The sequence below is a fragment of the Canis lupus genome, chromosome 7 (assembly GCF_048164855.1).
Source record: "Canis lupus baileyi chromosome 7, mCanLup2.hap1, whole genome shotgun sequence".
Lineage (NCBI taxonomy): Eukaryota > Metazoa > Chordata > Mammalia > Carnivora > Canidae > Canis > Canis lupus.
Genome location: NC_132844.1, coordinates 71,605,597 through 71,622,065, shown reverse-complemented (window position 1 = coordinate 71,622,065; position 16,469 = coordinate 71,605,597). Strand labels below are relative to the sequence as shown.

The 16,469-nt window shown below is 46.2% G+C and overlaps 3 pseudogenes; all 3 read left to right on the top strand.

The window, feature by feature from the left end:
* Positions 1-317: 317 nt before the first annotated feature.
* Positions 318-1,852, top strand: LOC140636432 (MHC class I polypeptide-related sequence B-like; annotated as a pseudogene).
* A 3,692-nt stretch (positions 1,853-5,544) lies between these two features.
* On the top strand, positions 5,545-11,326 carry LOC140636431 (stress-induced-phosphoprotein 1 pseudogene; annotated as a pseudogene).
* Positions 11,327-12,146: 820 nt separating this feature from the next.
* Positions 12,147-13,204, top strand: LOC140636363 (alpha/beta hydrolase domain-containing protein 17B-like; annotated as a pseudogene).
* Positions 13,205-16,469: the final 3,265 nt, after the last annotated feature.

The window sequence follows — 16,469 nt, the reverse complement described above, 5'->3', positions numbered from 1 at the left end:
TTACCTACACCACCCACAGGACCCCATGCCTTCCTCTCCTGGCTCCCATGCTGCATGTCTGTCCATCTCCACTTCTCTTTGCCATTCCTTCTTCCCTCTCCTTCCTGCCCCCTTTCCTCTCTTCTTGTATGGAAAGCCTCCTTCTTGTCCTTTGTACAGGTGCATTTTCTGCATGCTCAATATTTCAGGCAGTTCAGGACAGCAGAGCTTTTCAGAGAAGGATCTGTTATGTTGTTCCTTCCAGGTTACTTCATCTGTGATCTACTCCCTCCCCAGATTCCCGCAGTCTTTCTTATAACCTCACAGTGGAGTCCAAGATGGATGTGTATCGGAGATTTTTCACTGAGGGACACTTGGATGATCAAGCCTTCCTCCACCTTGACATGGTAGAGCCACAGGGACTGTGGGCAGAAGCAGTCCCGGGTCTGAGACGCAGAACACAGAGGCCAAGGACTTGAGAGAGACTGGAAACAGCCTCAGAATGAGTCTGACAGGTGTCCTGGCCCTGTAGGCACAGGCGAGGTGAGAGTGGGGTCAGAGCAAGAGTGATGGTAGGACTTTCCCAGGGAAGTTCAGGGTAGAGAGCAGAGCCCTGTCTCTTTCCTGGATTTGGCTGGGGGTGGGGGTGAGGGCTAAAGGTCTGTGGACTTCAGCCTAAGGGGGCCATTACTGAGCCAGCACAGAGAAGACATAGAGGAGAGGAAGGGGGGCCCTCTGGCTGGAGTTTGTCACTGGGGCAGGGAAGTCAGAGGGACACAGGGTGGGAGAAGTCACTGCTGGCTGGAGGCAGGCTTGCATTCCCTGCAGGAGATATGGGGCTCAAGATCTCAGAAGACGACAGCACCAGGAGCTTTGGGCATTTCTGCCATGATGGGGAGCTCTTCCTCTCTTTATGACCTGAAGACCCGTGGATGGACTGTTCCCCCATCCTCAGCTGGACCGCGATCATGGAAATCAAGAAGTCCTGGGATGCAACCTGAATGGGCTTCTTGGACAGGTCAGGCATGACCCCCGGGGAAGGAGCCTTCTTCTTCCCCAGACTCACTGAGCCTCCCCCAGCAGTCCTGTCCTATGAGATGCGCACATGTTCTGTTGGCACATTGTATTGAGATCCGCCTGTCCTGTTACAGTCTCTAGAGACACCGAGCAGGTTGGGATGGAAATGAAATCTTCCAGTGTTAATAGTCCAGGGAGCAGTGGGCTTTCCTACGTAGAACTCAACCAGAGAAGGCAGGTGTCAGCAAGAGAGGAAGTTCAGTCTCCCTGTCACAAAGAGTTTCCTTTAGAGTCCCCTCAGCCGAAGAGCCCACCCTCCATGCCCCCTCCTCAGCAGTAACACATGCATCCAAGAGATCCCATTCCTGGCCCATCCTCCTGCCCGGGCTAAGGACCTGGGTCCCAGGGTGCAGAACAGACTTGGAGCAGGTCTGGGGTCAGTGAGGGCTTCAGCCAGAGGTGGAAAGTGGGAGAAGCAGCCTTTCTCTCTGTCTTTTGTGGAGGTGAGCAGGGCTCAGCCATGGACCTCACCAGCTCTGTGCCTTCTTCCTCAGTGCCCCCAACAGTGAACATGCTCTGCAGCCAGGCCTTGGAAGGCATGATCCCTCTGACATGCTGGGCTTTCAGTTTCTCTCCCAGGAATACCTCCCTGACCTGGCTTCAGGATGGGAACCCCTGAGCAAAGATTACCAGTAGTGTCGGGAATGGGACCTACTGGACAGGAGGGGCCATAAAGTCTCAAGGAGAGGAGCAAAGGTTCACCTGCCAGATGGAAGACACAAGGAACCACACTGTACACTGTGTGCCCTCAAGTGAGCCTGGGGTGATCCGTGGAGGGGGTTCTGACCCTGGTTGAGTTAGGAGCCAGGGTCGGGAGAGGAGAGCAGGCCTGTATCCTTGAGGAGCCCAGGTCACTATAAGGCCCTTTTCCAGGAAAGGCCCCAGTGCCCCGGAGTGGATGGACAGCTACCTGCCTGCTGCTGCTCCTGCTGATTTTCTTACTGTCATCATTGCACGTGTTTTTTTCTCCAAGAACAAGATACCACCAGCAGCTGTGGAAGCCCAGATAAGAATTCTGGGCAGTGGGTAGGGTGGGAGGGGCTCTCCTAGGACGTGGGGCACTTTATGTCTCCCTCTGCACAGATCAGAGGGGATGAAAAGCTTCTGTAACAGGAGCTGGAAGTCAGAGAGCTGAGAGGGGCTGGGAGCCACATCTGCATCTACATCCTTAGCCCTGGGTCCCCAGGGCCCTTGAGTGGTGAGTGTGGCCTCTCCTTGCTCTGGGTGAGGATTGGGCAGTAGGGACTGGGGCTCCCTGCTCTGAGTTTGTCCCTACCTCTCTCTACTCTCAGGCTCGGCAGGACTCTGTCTGGAGGTAATGTGTGGGGACCATGTGTTGACTGGGGAGGGCCAGAGAGGCACAAGCAGTAAAGGGTCCAAGACCTAGTGGGGAAGTTTAACACTGGGCAAGAATCCAGACCAGAAGTAATGATTCTATTTCCTTCCTGTCCACACCTGTTCCAATATCTTCGGCCATCATGAGGAATCAAAGAAAAGGACTCACAAGGCCCCATGTGGCAGCCAGGAGAGCATGCCAGAGTCCTGCCTGTGACGTCCCCTTGGGAAGTTCCACTCACAAGGCATAGATGCATCCTGAGCATAGATGGTCACCTTTGGTCCACTTTGTAGCCCCTCGAATGGCTCCTCCAGGACCTGTCTCCCGAGTTGTTCCACTGGGTCACTCCCACCTGTGCTCTTTCCTGGTTCCCATCATATGCCCCCATGCTTCCTGGAGTTTTCTTGTGGATCATATGCAAGAGTCTCAGGGAGACTCTGGGGGAGTGAGCAGATAACCCTTGATCATTTGGGTAGAGAGGGTCAGGCCATTCTCAGGGCTGCTGTGGCCACTGCTTTTATCCTGCCTCCCTGATGTGTCCTGTCCAGGCCCTCAGGGCACAGTCTAAGAAACTACTTAGGGCAGGGCATTCTGTCTGTACCCTTGTGGCCTCACTCTGCCCTCCCTGAGCCGGTTCCCTTTCTTGTGCTGCTCACTGCCCTGTAGATTTGGAGGAAGGGATGGTCAGAATGATTACCAGGTAGGGGCGCCTGGGTGGCTCAGACAGTTAAGAGTCAGACTCTTGTTATTGGCGCAGGTCTTGATCTCACGCTCATGAGTTCACGCCCCATGTGGAGCTCCACGCTGAGCATGAGGCCCACTTGAATAAAAATTAAATTAAAAAAAAGATTTCTGTGTAATCAGGCTGGTTGAGGGGAGGTGAAAACAGAAAGATGGAGTTTTGTGTTTGGGCAAAAAACAAGGTGATGCATGGGACAGGGAAAGAATGGGGTGTGTGGGGCCTGGGGTCCTTCAGTTGATTCTACCACTGCTGGGTGACCATCATGGCAGGCATCGGATTTCTCACTCTGGAACCTAATCTACTTATAAGCTGGCCTTTAGGCGCCTGGGTGGCTCAGTGGTTGAGCATCTGCCTTTGGCTCAGGTTGTGATCCCAGGGTCCCAGGATCAAGTCCCACATCGGGCTCCCTGCAGGGAGCCTGCTTCTCCCTCTGCCTGTGTCTCTGTCTCTCTCTGTGTCTCTCATAAAATCTTGAAATATTAAGCTGGCCTTTGGTCTTAGGCAGACTGGGATGATTAGTCCCCTGCCCCACACTGAGGGGCTGAGACCAGGTCACAACTAGAGCAAAGAGCCATGCAGGTCTGCAGATGTTCCTGTTGTTCTCTGGGGTGGCCCTCCCAGAGGGAACACCAGTTTTGATTCCTTAGGGTAGAAATGATTGCCTCATATATCATTGAGGCATTTACTGGAGAAAGAATACAAAAGTCATGTGTCAATTTCTCAAATTCCTGCTTTAAATTGTGATGTCCAAAACAAATTATTTCAGAAAACGAATTTTAATAGGATTTCTTCAGATCCTGAGCTAGCTTAGTGCGTGAAATATATCAGGAATTCAACCAGAGGGAGGGCTCTTGTCTGGGAGGGTTCCATGTGGGAGGTGGGAGAGAGGTGGTGGCAATGGCAGTCTCAGGGTTCAGAAGATGGACAGATAGCCTCAGGCTTGGGGTCTCAAGAACCCCCTCTACCTCATTTAGAAGAAGACTGCAACAGGTTCTCCTTGCATTGCCTGGTTAGTCCCTGCTAGGATTTGGGCCAGAAGGCCCTGGCAGCCTCAGCCAAGCTGCACTTGGGGAGGAGCTGTGATTCCAGGTGCAGGTGGGCCAAGAAGGAGCACGGAAGGCCAAGTGCAGCCTGGCCGCCTGGGTCAGGGTGAGGGTGGAGGGCAAGGACAGGCCTCTGTGAGCATGGGGTGCTCCTGAGTCAGGTCAAATACAGACCCCACTGTAGTCCACTTCTTCTAGACTGTGACTGGTGGTCACCTGAGCACTCTGATGAGCCTTCCAGTTAGGAGCTGCTGGCTTAGGGCTAGGGAAGGAAGGAGGCTGAAGCTGCAGGTGAGGTCAGTGCTTGTGGTTGAGAGGTCTCTGTGCTCAGGTGTTTATGCAAATGGGAGCCTGACAGATAGAGAAGAAGCAGTGTTTGTAACCACTGTCTGGCCTGGAGGAACAGGCCACAGGGACATGTCTCTCAGGGGCCATGTTCTCTGTCAGTGGACAGTTGGGACCAAGAAGGCATTGAGTTTCTGCTCCAGGGTGTTGTCCTTGGTCCTGGGACCCTTTCCTGCTCCTGTCCAGTAGATGGTGGAGGCAGGGCCAGCTAGTGATGCTGAGGCATCACAGTGGGGAGAGCAGCAAGGGCTGGTAAAGGGGTGAGAGAGAGATAACAGCAAGGGTTTATCCTCCTTCAGAGAAAGTCAGAGCTGAGTTTGGAGTAACTGAAGAAGTTCTGAGCAAGTGCAAAACAATATTTTGCACAAATTGGGCTCTATGGGTTTCTCTTTTCCCCAAAATCTTGGTAGCCTTCAAGACCTGGATCAACACCAGGTAGCACCAACAAGCCATGATGGTAGCAACCAGCATTTACCAAGCTCAGTGTATTACACACTGAGAGCCAGCACCACTTGCAGCAATGTGAGGGAGCCCTCTGGAATATTCTGGACTATTCAGATCTCCAGATGACTGTAGCCCCAGCCCATGTCACATGGAGCAGAAGAGCTGCCAGTTGAGCCTAGCTGACCCACACAATGAGAAAGAATTAAAAGGTGGTTGCTTTATTCAGAGATTATTTTGTTACCTAGCAATAGGTCACAGGTATATATATCACATAGTGTCATGTACAAGTATTATTATGTTTTGTTTATTGTCTGTCTTTCTTATGAGATTATAAACATTAGGAGAACATGTGCTGTGTCTATGTCATTAAATGATTACCAGACTTAACATACAGATTGGCATAGAGACATTCACTGAATATAGTTGGGGGAATGAATGAATGAAAGAATGAATGAATGAATGAATGATTGAATGAATAAATGTTGTGGGTAGAATTCCTTGAAGTTGGCCTTGAGGCTAGAAAGTGGTAATTTTATGGGTAGTTGGTGAGGGGGTTCCTTTATGATGTGTGTGTGCCCATGTGCATGTACCTGCATGTGTTCTTAGGTGAGTTTAATGCCACCTGTTGGTCCTGGTTGCCCAAGCAAGCAACCAAGACTGCACAGTGCTTCCTGCACTCATATGCCAACCAGATGGGCACTGCAGACAGGCAGCACCTAACCACCAGATGCCTCTGAGATGTCTTGGGCTCAGGAAGGGGCTTTAGCCACGTTGTAGGTCATTGACTCAGCTGCAGGGCTCAAAGCCCTAGGGAGCTCCCAGCTGGCCCCCCTCAAATCCCTGGGTCAGCCATCATGGTAGATATGAGCTTTGAGTTGGGTGGTAGAACTTCTGTCCAGGTGTTAAGGGTTGCAGACAGTGGGACCTGAGGTGGTCAAGACTGAAAATTCTGGCACTGACATCACTGAGGGATGTATCCCAAGCTCCAGTATCAGAGGCAGCAGCTGGAACAAGTGACAGATGTGGGACCCAGGAAATTTAACAAAAATCCCCCACCCCTGGACAAGCAGAGCAGGACTGACTCCACTTTGTGCTACACCCGCCACCTCCTGTATCGCCCCCACATGACCCACTTATTACTTAGGGCGCTGCCCACCCTAGTCAAGCTGCTGGGCACACCCTAATTGGAAATCGGCTCAGTGATAGGCCAGTTCAAATGGATACTTTAGGGTAAAATGTAATTCAATCGGCCACCTGCGTGTGGACCGACATGACTGTGCAACTTTCTGCGTATCCCATTGGCCACTAGCCCCTATAAAGCTGCTATGCCTCTTAGTCTCAGGGTCCAAGTCCCTGCTCAGCTGTGTCAGGTATACTTGGACCCAAGCTCGAGCTTGCAAATAAACCCTCGTGCGCTTGCATCGGTGTCGGCTCCTTGGTGGTTTCTCGAATTCGCGATCTTGGGCACAACAACAGGGACTTGTGGGTCCAGTGTCCTCCTCACAGAAAGTGGTGGAGTGCATATTGGAGCACCCAGCATGTTTATGGGGGCTGGTTGCAGATCTGTGTGGCCACAGGGCTGAGGACAAAAGCCTGAGTTCCCCTTTTGCCTGCTCAGCCAGGACCCCCTCAGGGTCTCCCTGGGCTACTGCACCAGGATAGGCCTCTACATAGAGGGGGCACGCCTCTCCAGTCAGTTTTGGCTTATAAAGTGTTTCCCCAAATCTACACTAACATTGATGTTTCCTCCTCATTGAGTAACCAGGGACTGTGGCCTTAGGGAAGAGAGTGGTCTCCAGGCCATAACAGTTGGTACCCAGAATCTCAGTGAACACCACTGTAGGGGCAGGAGGGGTGGGGATATAGAAAGTAGCCACACACACATGCTCAGGGAAAGTGTGGACTCAAAAACAACATGAGAAGAGCTGAAATGCACACCTAAAGCTGATTTCTGGCACACAGTCTATAGCAATCAACTATCAAAACAAACAATAAACCTGCTGATGGGGAGAATCTGATTTTCAGAGTTACCACATTAGGAGACTGAGAACACCAGTTTTCAACAACAGCAAAACACAAAATACGCAAAGCCAGGAAAATACGACTCACTCAAAGTAAAAACAAACATCAAATGTCCCTGTGGAAGATCAGATAGTGGACTTACTAGACAAATACTTTAAATCAACTGCCTATAAGATGCTCAGAGAATTACACAAAAACTCAAGTAAATGAGGTGTGAATAAAATAAAATATTAACAAAGAGATATAAGACAAAAAGAAACTAACATCCAGCGCTGACATAAACAATAACTGAAATAAAAAATGTACTGGAGGTATTTAAGAGCAGATTTCAGCCAGCAGAAGAAAGAATATCTGACCTTGAACACAGGACAATTGAAATGATCACATCCATGGAGCAGAATGAAGAAATAAGAAAAATGAGGACAGCCTAGAAGAGAACTGAGACCATAAAGGGAATAATCTATGCATTTTGGGGAGTCCCAGACAGAAAAGAGAGAAGAAGGTAGGAGAGATTATTTGAAGAAATAATGACTGAAAAGTTCCTCAAATTGATGAGAAATGAATATAAACACTGAAGAAGAATAACAAATTCCACTTAGGGTGATATCCACACCGAGACATATTATAATCAAAATGTTGAAAGCCAAAGGCAAAGAGTCTTGAAAACAGGAAGGGAAAAGTGATTCATCACAGACAAGGGTTCCTGTAAAAAAATTAGCAGATTTGTCATCAGATATCCTAGAAGCCGGGCAGCCTGGGTGGCTCAGCGGTTTAGTGCCGCCTTCAGCCCAGAGTATGATCCTGGAGACCAGGGATCGAGTCCCACATCGGGCTCCCTGCATGGAGCCTGCTTCTCCCTCTGCCCGTTTCTCTGCCTCTCTCTCTCTCTGTCTCTCATGAATAAGTAAATAAAATCGAAAGAAAAAGAAAGAAAGAAAGAAAGAAAGAAAGAAAGAAAGAAAGAAAGAAAGAAAGAAAGAAAAAAGAAACCCTAGAGGCCAGAAGACATACTGATATACTCAATGTGCTGAAAGAAAAGCACTCAATCAGGAATCTTATATCTGCAAAACAGATCTGAAAAGTGAGGGAGAAATTAGGACCTTCTCCAGTGAACAAAAGGCTGAATGAGTTCATCACCACTGTACTTGCCTAGCAAGACCAGCTACAGAGAAACCTATAGGATGGAAGGACCCTGGACAGTCACTTGAAGCCACATGAAGACTTACAGGGCTAGTGAAGGGAAGTAAATGAGCAATTATAAATGTAGTATTAGTGTGACTCTGATTTGTAACTCCACTTTTTGTTTCCTACATGATTTAAAAGACTGATATATTAAAAAACAACTACTTGCTTAAAAGCCATATTCTAGTAACTTTGAATTATAACTCCACTATTTGTTTTCAACTTATTTTGACAGACTAATGCATAAAAACAATTATTAGTCTATGTTTTTGGACACTGTGTAAAGATGTAATATTCTGAAATCAATCACTATAAGGGGATGGGATGGAGCTGTAGAAAATGACACTTTTTGTCTGTTATTGAAAATAAGCTTGTAGAAATACACAGTTAGGGTGCTGGAATTTTAGGATGTGTAATATAACCCCCATGGTAAACACAAAAACAGTATCTATGGAATATACATGCAAAAGGAAATGAGAAGGGAGTTAAACCATTCTACTAAATAAACTAAACAAATACTAAAACAATTCTGGAAAAAATTTTAAAGATTTTATTTATTTATTCATGAGAGACACAGAGAGAGAGGCAGAGACATAAGCAGAGGGAGAGAAGCAGGCTCCCTGTGGTGTGGGACTCGATCCCAGGACCCCAGGATCACAACACAAGCCAAAGGCAGATGCTCAACGCCTGAGCCACCCAGGTGTCCCAGGAACAACATAATTAAAAGAAATATAGACAATAGGTAAATAACAGAATAATGGGAACATGCCCTTCCTTATTCAGCAAAATTACTTTGAATGTAAATGAATTAAACGCACCAATCAAAGGATAAAGGTGGCAGAATGGTGACAGAAAGATGATCTAACTCTATGTTGTTGAAAGGAGGCTCATTTTATCTAAAATCACAAATAGTTTGACAGGAAAGGATGGAGAAAGGAATCCCATGCACATAGTAGCCAAATGAGAACAAGACTGTTTGTACTAATATCTGACAAAATCGACTTTAAATCAAAGTTTAGGGTTGGGAACGCAGAGCGGACGGAGTCGATTCAACGGGGTTCCTGGCTGGGCTATAGAGCAGGTAAATGAGCTGAAAGAGAAGGGCAATAAGGCCCTGAGTGCGGGCAACATTGATGACGCACTGCAGTGCTACTCTGAGGCCATTAAGTTAGATCCCCAGAACCATGTGCTCTATAGCAATCGCTCTGCAGCTTACGCCAAGAAAGGGGACTACCAGAAGGCTTATGAGGATGGCTGCAAAACGGTGGACTTAAAGCCCGACTGGGGCAAGGGCTATTCGAGGAAGGCTGCAGCCCTTGAGTTCTTAAACCGATTTGAAGAAGCCAAGCGAACCTACGAAGAGGGTTTAAAACATGAAGCAAATAATCCTCAGCTCAAAGAGGGCTTACAGAATATGGAGGCTCGGTTGGCAGAACGGAAATTCATGAACCCTTTCAACATGCCCAATCTGTACCAGAAATTGGAGAGTGATCCCAGGACAAGGACACTGCTCGCTGATCCTACCTACCGGGAGCTGATAGAGCAACTACGAAACAAGCCATCTGACTTGGGCACGAAACTGCAAGATCCCCGGATCATGACTACTCTGAGCATCCTGCTGGGTGTGGATCTGGGCAGTATGGATGAGGAGGAGGAAGTTGGAACACCTCCCTCACCTCCTCCTCCCAGGAAGGACACCAAGCCAGAGCCAATGGAAGAAGATCTTCCAGAGAATAAGAAGCAGGCGCTGAAAGAGAAAGAGCTGGGGAACAAAGCCTACAAGAAGAAAGACTTTGACACAGCCTTGAAGCACTATGACAGAGCCAAGGACCTGGACCCCACCAACATGACTTACTTGACCAATCAAGCAGCCGTGTACTTCGAGAAGGGCGACTACAGTAAATGCCGGGAGCTTTGTGAGAAGGCCATCGAAGTGGGGCGAGAAAACCGAGAAGACTATCGACAGATTGCCAAAGCTTATGCTCGAATTGGCAACTCCTACTCCAAGGAAGAAAAGTGCAAGGCTGCCACCCATTTCTATAACAAGTCTTTGGCAGAGCACCGGACCCCAGATGTGCTCAAGAAATGCCAACAGGCAGAGAAAATTCTGAAGGAGCAAGAGCGGCTGGCTTACATAACCCAGATCTGGCCTTGGAGGAGAAGAACAAAGGCAATGAATGTTTTCAGAAAGGGGACTATCCCCAGGCCATGAAGCATTATACAGAAGCCATCAAACGGAATCCAAAAGATGCCAAATTGTACAGCAATCGAGCTGCCTTCTACACCAAACTCCTGGAGTTTCAGCTGGCGCTCAGGACTGTGAGGAATGTATCCAGCTAGAGCCGGCCTTCATCAAGGGGTACACCCGGAAAGCAGCTGCCCTGGAGGCAATGAAGGCCTACACGAAAGCCATGGATGTCTACCAGAAGGCGTTAGATCTGGACTCCACCTGCAAGGAAGCGGCAGACGGTTACCAGCGCTGTATGATGGCCCAGTACAACCGCCACGATAACCCCGAAGACGTGAAGCAACGGGCCATGGCTGACCCTGAGGTGCAGCAGATAATGAGTGACCCTGCCACGCGGCTTATCCTGGAGCAGATGCAGAAGGACCCTCAGGCACTCAGCGAACACTTAAAGAATCCTGTAATAGCCCAGAAGATCCAGAAGCTGATGGATGTGGGTCTGATTGCAATTCGGTGATGACTTGCTCATCATCCCCTTCCCTTCGCCCTCATGTGGAAAGAGGAGCTGGGACCCCGGCAAGCCGCGCGGAGCAGAGGGGAGAGCAAGGGAAAGTGAACAACTTCTCTCTATATATTTATATAGACCTATGTGGAAGACACAGAGACTCGTACTCATGTTACTCGCACCGCCGCTGCCTCTGGGCCCTCCCAGCACACGCATGGTCTCTTCCACCACCCCCTGGGTTCCCTGTTCCCTTCCCCAACTTCAGTCACTGTCTCAACTGCTCTCCCATAGTTGGTTATTTTTTATTTGGGGCAGTGGGCATGTATGGGGAGGGGGTGCTGTTCTTCCCCGACCTCAGGTCCCATTTGTCCTCACGTTGTTAACTCCACATGGCCTTCTCCAATAAAACAAGCCAGTCGGGTGTGGTTATAAAAAATAAATAAATAAAATAAATAAATAAATCAAAGTTTAGAAGAGACAAAAAAGAACAGTATATATTAATACAAGTTTCAATAGAGCAAGAAGATATAAAAATTATAAACTTCTAGCATTAATAACAGATCAACAAAATCTGTGAAGCAAAACTTGATAGAATGAAAGGCAGAAGTAGAGAGACCCACAGTAACAGCTGGAGAATTCATTATCACATTCTGAGTGGGATAGAGCAACCAGCAGAAGAAAAGTTAGGGAACAGAGGGCTTGAGCAACGTAATAAACCAGCTAGATCTGACACACATATACAGAACACTCTACCCACACATAACAGAATACACATTCTTCTCCAGCGCACATGGGACACTCACTGTCCAGGATGCAGCCTATGTTAGACCACAGATGAAGACTCAAACAGAATTGAAAGGATATCACATAAACTATGTTTTCCAAGCACCATGGGCGGGCGGGGGGGGTGCAGTTAGAAATCGAAAACAAAAGGAAAACTAGAATTAAACACACTCTTAACAAATGGGCCAAAAGAAATCACAAGTAAAATATTTAAGAAATGTTTAAGTCAGTGACCAACTCCTGCCTTAGACGGTTCTGCTGGCCCTTTGGTTCCCCACTGCCTTCCTCCCTCCAGGAGAGCTAGTCTCGCGGTGGCAGGCGGAGGGGAGCAGAGAGAGGTGAACAAAGAGAAGGAAGACCTGGCTGCATGTGGGTGGTGTCTGTGGTGACAGAAGGGGAGGTGGAGGAGCAGTGGCAGTGTGGGTCGCACCTTGAGGAGGAAGAACAGCACGTGGGCAAGGGCTCTCTCCCCACCCTTTCCTCCAGCCCCTCAGGTGCAGAAGATGAGTAAGCTCTCCTTCAGTGACCTATGTGGCCTCTGCTGCTGTCTGCCTTTCCCTGGGAAAATGACTTCAAATTAGCATTTTTACCACCTGATCCAACTTATACAATGATGTGTGATGAATGTAGAAACTGCTAGACTTAGGGATGCCTGGGTGGCTCAGTGGTTGAGCGTCTGCCTTTGGCTCAGGATGTGATCCCCGGTAGGGGATCAAGTCCCACATCAGGCTCCCTGCATGGAGCCTGCTTCTCCTTCTGTCTGTGCCTCTGCCTCTGTCTGTGTCCCTCATGAATAAATTAATAAAAATTTTTTAAAGAAAAGAAAAAGAAACTGGTGGACTTCACACCAATCAGAATAAGCAGACTGGTAGTATTCTTCTAGAGAAAAAGATGCTATTGAGTGTTTCATGACTAGAACCAGTAAAGGCACCAGAATTGCCTGCATGTTTGTACTTTGTCCAAGCAAGAGCGGCCAAGTACACTTAACTCTTCGCACACAGAAATGATCTTGATCTTGGTCAGATGAGCAGCTTTTACATAGGACTGGGATCACAGACCGATTGTACTATACTGTGTAAGTGTTGGGAACCTGTTGAAGAAAAACCTCTATGCAGATACAGGAGCTGCTTGGCTTACTCTTAGCACAAAATATGGTATTTTCCCTGAAAATGTGATCACATGTGGCCAAAGTAGGACAGAACATCTGTGGATCCTGCTGCTTGGTGTGAGAGTGCTACAGCACTCTTCATTCTCTTCATTCTCCTTTGACCACGGGATGGGAATCACTCTTCCTGACACTTGGAAGACCTACAGTTTTGTTTTTTTTTTTTAAGACCTACAGTTTTGATGCACTCCCAAACATTGACAAAATCTCTAAGATAACAGCTCCTGTGCTAATAATTCAGGAGACTGAAGGTGAAGTCAGTGACTTTTCACATGGCTTCGCATTCTTTGAGCTTTGCCAAGGTTTGAAGGGGCAGGTCACAATGATGTGGAACTTTATGGACGGTACCTTGAAAGGCTGAAACACTTTGGGTCACAGGAACTGCTAAATTTGTAAAATAGTCTGCAAATTTGCATATTGGGTTTTCTGTTCTTGCTGAACTGTGCTCTTCGGTAAATAACATAAAATCTGAAGGTTTTGTTTGCCAATCATGTCAGTTGCCTTCATAAATGTACAGGAAATGACTTGTTATCAGACTTAATGAAGGTTTTAATTACCAGAACCAGAAACTGGAAAGAATAGTATTATGCAGTCAGGCTTCTAATATATTTTTTCTAAGAATGTTCTTTAAACATCAAAGTGAGTACAGTATGACATTTTAATTCTATAAAATCGAATGCTGTAAAAGTATTGCCAAATGCTTTTGCATATCAGAAACAAGTTTATACATATTTTAAAAACATCTCAATGTAATAAATCTTATCCAGGTATACAAATATAATAGTCTTTCGATGGAAAATGGTATATCTAAAACAATTCAGGTACTTATGATAAAATACACTGTATGGAAACATGCAAATTTACTAGAGATGAACTTAACCTTATTGTACAGGGATGGAGGTTTGAATGGTTATTTTATTGTAAAATACATTGAACTTTCTGTATTCCCTAGTTATCATACATTTCCTCCTATAAAAAAAAGATGTAAGTCTTTATTTTTATGCCATCTATTAATTTGCCATCTAGTTACCTTATAAATGAGAAGACTGATACCATTGAATTTTAACTAGTTCTGATTTATAGATTTGGTCCTGTGAGGCAACTACTCAAAATTCTCATTTTTGTTATGTAAAGGCATTTAGAGCTTCAAGAATGATTTTGTAGGGCAGCCCCGGTGGCGCACCGGTTTAGCGCCACCTGCAGCCCGGGGTGTGATCCTGGGGACCTGGGATCGAGTCACATGTCAGGCCTCCTGCATGGAGCCTGCTTCTCCCTCTGCCTGTGTCTCTGCCTCTCTCTCATTCTCTATAAATAAATAAATAAATAAATAAATAAATAAATAAATAAATAAATCTTTAAAAAAAAAAAAGAATGATTTTGTAAGCAATGCTGTTTTAAATTTTGACAAATCTCACAGAATTCAGTACTCTGCATTATGAGACCACCTGAGAGTGTTAGATATTCTTCAAGACCACAAACAGGCTGGCTATATGGTCATTTTTCACTTGGGCTATTTTTAATAGGACCTATGATTTAGATTCCTGAGAATTTCATGGATTCACTCCTGGATGCAGGACATAAGAGAACATGTAATTCATAACTTTTGTACTTACTGATATGGTAAAAAAACAAAGCTCACATGTAAAAATTAAGTTGCCTTTCCTTGAATGAATCCTGACTGAATAAAACAAAGAAAGGAAAAGAAGTGTCCGCAGTCTAATTTGTGTTCCAGAAGACTCGTGCACTAAGTTTATGGGGAAAACTGGAATAACCCCCACATAAAAATAAATAGGCAAATAGCAAAATTGTGATTTAATCCCAAAATGTAAGACAGTACAGCAGTAAAAATGAGTGAACTACACTAACACATCGGGATAAGTTACCTGCATGTAACAACGATTCACAGAAGACATGTAGTTGTGTTTACTGTACAAGGAGGTAAAACAGGCAAAAAGCAATAATATTGGCTTTGGGCACAGAAACACTTATTGTAAAATCATTAGAGCACTCAAAGGAGTGGTTAGCCACGAATTCTTGGACAGAGGTTACACCTGGGGTACGGCACTGGGGAGTGGCCCATGGGGCTTCATGTTTCTTGTCCCAATTGGGGGTGTGTGCCCAGGTGTTTGCTGTTTCAGATCTTCTGAAACTGGCATTTTTTTAAAATTTTTATTTATTTATGATAGTCACAGAGAGAGAGAGAGAGAGAGAGAGGCAGAGACACAGGCAGAGGGAGAAGAAGCAGGCTCCATGCACCGGGAGCCCGACGTGGGATTCGATCCCGGGTCTCCAGGATCGCGCCCTGGGCCAAAGGCAGGCCCCAAATCGCTGCGCCACCCAGGGATCCCTGAAACTGGCATTTTTCAAACTGGAGTTGTTTTATATTCCAGGTTCATTGTTTTTAAGGAAATTAAAAATGAGATACCAAACTTCATTTCAAGGATACTTGGTAATCCATTGCAAATTGGATCAAAGCACAAACTGTTCACATTGGAATAGAGCCACAGTCAATTATCCTGAGCCATGTTAGAGAGGATACAGAAAGTCATAACAAGAGTTTTGGCTAGAATAGGTCATTTGATCTTTTTCTCGCTGGCACCGTCTATTGTTTTCTGATATACAATGTTCAATGTGGTGTGCAAGGCAATTCTATCTTGTGAAGGATTTGATGTGTCACATTAACCTCCCATTCAACTGGATTCAATACATTCAGAGAATGAAAAGCATATTGTTGCTCAATATAAATTAAACTGGAAATCATTCAATGGAATAACCACTGATGAAATAGCAAATACAAATGGAAATGACAGCAAATAGAGCTGTGTAAAAAATTTTAGTGTATTGTGACAGTGCTTTTTTGAAGTATGTTACTGCCTAAATCTCTTCTACTAAATTCACTGAAAACAACCATAGAGAGAGATGTTAAATATTATAAATGTTAAATTTATATAAACTTCTCATTGTTACTTTCCAAAGAGAAATTTGAAGCATTCAAGGAAAATAATTGGGTGAAAGAAGCATTTGATTTACAAAATTCTGAAATAATATTTAGTTTTGATTTTGGTTTTAACAGGTTCACAAATTCTTTGACAACAATCCTCCTTTCCAGAGATGGATCTTAATGTCCTCCTCCTGAGCATGGACTTGCACTGAATGATTCACTTCTAACTGATAGAAAAGGCTGATGTGATGGTGTGTGACCCAGGACCTAGGAACATAAAACACATTGCAGCTTCTACCTGGCTTTTTCTCTCTCTTTTTGTCTGTCTGTCTCTCTGTTTCTGTCTCTGTCTCTGTCTCTGGTTACTTGCACTGGGGGAAGAAGCTACCTAGTTATTAGCTACCTAATGGAAAAGTCCACACAGCTAGGAACTGAGGCCCCTTGGGACCATCTGGGAAGGAAATGAGGCCTCTTCCTCATTTCCTCATTTCCCTCAACAGCCATGTGAGGGAGCCTTATGTCCTAGGAATCCCTCAGCCCCAGTCAAGCCATCAGATGATGCAGTCCTGTCTGACAACCCAGTCCTGTCTGACTTGACTGCAACCCAGAGAGAGGCCCTGAGACAGAAGCACTCAGGTAAGCCTCTCCTGGATTCCTGACCCTGGGAAACTGTGGGACACAATATATATTTGTTGTTCTGAGCTGCTATGCTGTGGATAA